Source organism: Ipomoea nil, unplaced genomic scaffold (genome assembly GCF_001879475.1).
Source record: "Ipomoea nil cultivar Tokyo-kokei standard unplaced genomic scaffold, Asagao_1.1 scaffold3195, whole genome shotgun sequence".
Classification (NCBI taxonomy): Eukaryota; Viridiplantae; Streptophyta; class Magnoliopsida; order Solanales; family Convolvulaceae; genus Ipomoea; species Ipomoea nil.
Window position 1 is genome coordinate 4,089,067 of NW_017619623.1, and position 4,809 is coordinate 4,093,875.

At 36.2% G+C, this 4,809-nt stretch overlaps 1 long non-coding RNA gene across 1 annotated transcript; it reads right to left on the bottom strand.

Moving 5' to 3' along the window:
* Positions 1 to 1,603: 1,603 nt before the first annotated feature.
* LOC109168254 lies at positions 1,604 to 3,339 on the bottom strand. The gene is made up of 2 exons (XR_002052039.1): positions 3,269 to 3,339; positions 1,604 to 1,891 (listed from the first exon to the last, which is right to left on the bottom strand). It is a non-coding gene; the product is annotated as an uncharacterized LOC109168254 (long non-coding RNA).
* Positions 3,340 to 4,809: the final 1,470 nt, after the last annotated feature.

The window sequence follows — 4,809 nt, forward strand, 5'->3', positions numbered from 1 at the left end:
TATTCAATAAGTCCTAGTGAACAGTACTCACTCTACTGAACACTACACAAAAATCTCATTTAAGTGGAACAGAACTAATACCTTAAGTGTGCACACCCCCAACGGGTTTCCAAGCCCAATGGGTAGTAACTAGTCCTAGTAGTCTGGATACGTTTCTACTGACTACTACTCAACAGGGTAAATACCCTAGTGGTAGACTCCGCTAACCACTCCTCAAAATATAACAGGACTAAAAGTCCTAGTGAGACAAGATATGCTTCTACTGCTCACTCCTCAAAATAACAGAGAGTTTTTAGGCTGCCTAGTGAAACATAGTAGCGCCACGTACACTTTAATTAATACATACTCAATAATCGAATATATTTCAACAAACTTGGTTATCTCAACTGTAACAACCCAAAATTTTATTTTTATAAATTCAATTTTAAGGAATTCCAATAGTCATTTTCACTCCATTAAAAAAATTTTGTGATCAATTGGTGTTTGAATAAATTATTTTAGTCACATTTTAAATTAATTCAACACCAAAACTTATTTTATTTCAAAATCTAAATTTTCGGGTACTTCGCGTACCAAGTTTCAAATTGAAAAACCAATCTGAGTGAAACCGAAAGAAGTCAAAGAGACTTTAAACAAGTGTTCATCTAGAAAAATTTTTGAGAAAATTCATTTTCAACCCCAAAGTATTTAAATTTGCATTACTAGCCCTTGGTCCATGACGCTAGGTGAACCACACCACTCCAAGAAACTTTGCCTGAGAACATTCTCTAGCCAAGCTTTTACCACTTTGCCCTCAACCAATCATTGGCTTTTTTACCTAGGGTTTTGCACCCTATATAAACAACACTATCCATTTGTTATTCCTTGATCAACAACACTATCCATTTGTTATTCCTTGATCTCCATCCTTGCATCTCGCAAGCTCTTGTCTGATAGAAGAAAGAAGCATTACAGTAAGTTTTCAACATTTATCTCCTCCATTCATTTTTCCATCCTATCTTAAGGTCCTCTTCTCTTAGCCTTCAATCTTTGAGGTTTCTTAGTCTTGGCTTGTGCTTGTTGTTTGAGGTGTTTAGGTGGTGAAGGAGGTGGTGTTTGAGTAAAGAGCAGGTAGAGATCCATACAAAAAGAAGAGGCAACAAGAGGTATAACCCCATGGATTCCCAATCTCTTTTGCCTTTGTGAAGCCTATGTTTATTGAGCAGAAAAGAGTTAAAATGGTGGAACTTTGTTATGTTTAAGCATGGAAGTGATTTAGTATTTGTCTTTGAAGTGTTGAGAATGTTTTGAATGTTTTGGACATTCTTGGATTGAATTTTGCATATGAAAATACCTATCTGGTGCACACTGTAGAGCAGCGGCCCTAGCCGTGACCCATCAGGAGGGCCGCCAGCTAGAGCCGGGGCCAACCGGGCTTAGGGCACGGCCCTAGGAAAGGGCCGTTGCCTAAGCCCGGCCATGTGACGGATTACATGGGGCGGCTCATGAGGAGTCCCGCCCCAGGTCCCTGAGTATTGATCTGAGAGGTTTTTGTGCAGTGGTCGGGCCCTTGTGGCTCAACTACGTGTCGTTTCAGGCCAGGTGCGTAACACCCTCAATTTAAAAACCATAAATAAAGACTTTCTTACTAAAAGACTGAATACAAATGCGGAAGCAAAATTAGAATCTATACCATTGGGGTGCTATGCCACGCTTGGGCAACCAACTAAGCCCAAACGCACAGGCTACAAAGGTTCTTTTTACACATCCATATTACAACAACTCAATATCCAATATACAAGTTAATTATAATTCAACTGTTTAGATTCTAAAACTAAACAATCTATACCAAATACATATCCAAGGTTACGAGCTCTACGTCGCGCTCTCAAACTAGCCACAACTCTAAATCCTGAAAACAATTAAGGATGGAAAACACAAATGATAGGATTAGCATAAAATGCTAAGTAAGCTCTACTCTGCCCTGTAAAATACTTACATTTATACTTTTGAAAGTCGATATACTTTGTAAATAGGTTTTGAAATCATTTCAGTAATATAGTTTGACTCATCACCAAAGGTAAGTAGTAAATCATTTTCCAAAATAGTTTTCTCAAAATGAACAAGGCACCAACGCCATAGCACACTCTACTCAAAATAGCATTAGGTTTCATATTAGTAATAAAGTTCCCAAAATAGTAACATTTGCTCTTTCCAAATAGTACAACTACTCCATAAATCATTCACTCATTTCCCAAAATAAATATAAGTATGGAGGATTCAAAAATATCACTTCTCAATATAATACTTCACAATATGAGTATCATTTCAAATTGTAATTTTCCAAAGAATAGTATATACATATACAAATATATATGGAGAATTCACAATAGCATAATAATATATCTCTTCAAGTCATCATATCAAGATATAGATTTTTCTCAAATCATTATCAAAAAAATATATGTCAATAATAATAGATAGGAAGAAATTCAAATCATATTTCTCAAATCACTTTTTCAAGTACCACATGTCCATATACTCTCATATATATAAGGTGAAAGGGACAAAGGGTTTTTGATCATCTAAACCCTAGTGACACGGTAATCCACTCTATCTGCCACTCCACAAGTTTGTACCTTTCATGGGATAAAGGACTAAAACCTTATGTGTGCACACCCCCTAATGGGCTTCCCCCACTCAAAAGAGTAGTAACTAGTCCAAGTAGCCCAGGATGTTTTCTACCAGATACAATCTCATCAAAATAAGGCCGAAGTCCATCAATCCACAACCATACATCATATCCACATCTCATATAACCACTCATAATATAGTATGCATATACATCCTCCATAATAGATACATTTTTATATAACATCCTCCAAAAATAATAATAGTTTTCCAAAAGAAGTTTCCATAAATATTCTCATTTGCCAGTAGGCTATTCAAATCATAATTTTCAAATAACATAGGGTATATATGACCCATCAATATCCATGTCTTCCAAAACAGGATTTATATCAAAATAATATTTTTCTCCAAAATAGAATATAATTTTTATCCTTCAAAATCCATATAGTTTCATACTCATATTACCATAACATCCTCAATGATAAATGTACACATAATCATAATTGTAAATCATAGGGTTAAACCAAAATGTACACATTTGCTATTTATCACACTTTTAAACCCAAATATAAATTTTCAAAATAGTTTAAGGACACAAACCAGATAAATAGCACATTTAGATATGGCAAAGTAATTTTTTATAGACATAGAAACTTACCTCAAGCTAAAGATTCAAAAACAATATCCAATCCTAGGCTCAACTCATTAGCCAGTCCACAATAGGGAACCGGTAAACCAAACAAATCTAATCTAATTACTAATACTAATAATAATAAGCTAAGAACGTAACATCATCATCTTAACCAACCAACAATAATTATACAACCACCATCCTAATCCTCATTTCCAACATTAATATATTATTACTCCGTCATTAACAATAATCACCATCCTAAATCATCACTTAATCACTTTCAACCCAGATTATTATGATTATCATATTAAATTTCCAACCAACAGAACAAGAATCTGAAAGTACCAAGTTTCCAAGCACAGCATCACGGTCAAGTAAACCAGCCAACACCATAATCATTAACTACTTAATCCATCATTAATTCAATCATTAGCCATTATTACCTCATCATATGCCGTCCAAATAACCCAGCAGCCGTCACCATCCATTATCAAACCTCATCGTCATTACCTCATGATTTAATCAGCATCATCCTCTTCAATCTACCAATTTTTAAATAAATCAACCCACATGCATCATCACCCTCATCAACAGAATATCATCATTGTCCAATAATTTCATAAGCTTCTTCTTTTGTTTCACAGACCACCACCACCGTCGGAGAGCTTCGCCGGGAAAGGAAACAAAGGTCGCCACTGCTTCGTCACCGGAGATCGCTACCGCAGTCACTGCACACCGGGAAGTCACCGCCAAACTTCGTCGGAGCGACCAGCCACCGCTCCTCCTTGCCGGCAATAGGAGACGCCGACCTACGCACGTCGGAGGAGATACTGTCCGACAGATCTGCTGCTGCAAAGAGGTCGCCATCCACCGCCGGTGCTACTACTAAGCTCCACTATCTACCACCGCCGGTCTGCGAGACAAAGATGCTCCGCCGCCGTTGCTAGATTGCCGACGGGAGAAGTAAAAGATGAGTGGCTGCTGGTTTTTGATTGGTTGTGGGAGAGAGACACAACACGGGGGAAGAGGCAAATCTAAGGTGAGGAAAATGGAATAAACAATACCAGGTAGCAATAGTTATGCTGTGCAACCGAATGTACCATGCGCATGGTGCATACGGTTCAAAACGACGTCGTTTTGATTAAAAACGGGCGTCCCACTTTAAAAAAAAAAAAAAATCAGGTTCGACTCTAAGCAATAGCATTATTGTGGATATATAGTTATGAAATTGTGGATATATAGTTATGAAATTGTGGTTATATAGTTATGAATTTATGGATATTTAGTTCATTCATTGTGGATATTTAGTTCAATCATATATTGTGGATATTTAGTTCATTCATTGTGGATTTTTACTTCATTCATTCATTCATTGTGGATTTTTACTTCATTCATTCATTCATTGTGGATTTTTCCTTCATTCATTCACTGTGGATATATAGTTATGAAATTGTGGATATATAGTTATGAAATTGTGGTTATATAGTTATGAATTTATGGATATTTAGTTCATTCATTGTGGATATTTAGTTCAATCATATATTGTGGATATTTAGTTCATTCAT